General features: G+C 82.6%; 1 protein-coding gene across 1 annotated transcript in view; it reads left to right on the top strand.

Moving 5' to 3' along the window:
- The window catches only part of DPYSL4 (dihydropyrimidinase like 4), a 15,227-nt gene that overhangs the window by 1,485 nt on the left and 13,523 nt on the right, over window positions 1–219 (top strand). The gene's annotated exons all lie outside the window — the stretch shown is intronic.

Below are 219 nucleotides of genomic sequence, written 5' to 3'. Positions count from 1 at the left end.
CCACCGCCCGGCGGGGCCTGCCCCCCTGTCCCGCGCCGGCCCCCTGCCCTCCGGATCCAGCCCCCGAGCATGCCCCTGTCCGGGCACAGGCCCTTCCCGCGCCGCCGGAGACTGGGTGTCCCCGCGAGCGCCGCGCCGACCCCCCACACGGAGCCAGGCGCACAGGCCCCGGGCCCTACCGGCTTCCCGGGACCCCCTCTGCGCCCGGGCGGGGGGGGC

The sequence above is a fragment of the Pteropus alecto genome, unplaced genomic scaffold (assembly GCF_000325575.1).
Source record: "Pteropus alecto unplaced genomic scaffold, ASM32557v1 scaffold74, whole genome shotgun sequence".
In the NCBI taxonomy this organism is placed as follows: Eukaryota; Metazoa; Chordata; class Mammalia; order Chiroptera; family Pteropodidae; genus Pteropus; species Pteropus alecto.
Note: the sequence above shows the minus strand (reverse complement) of the source record. Positions and strands in the feature narration are given on the sequence as shown.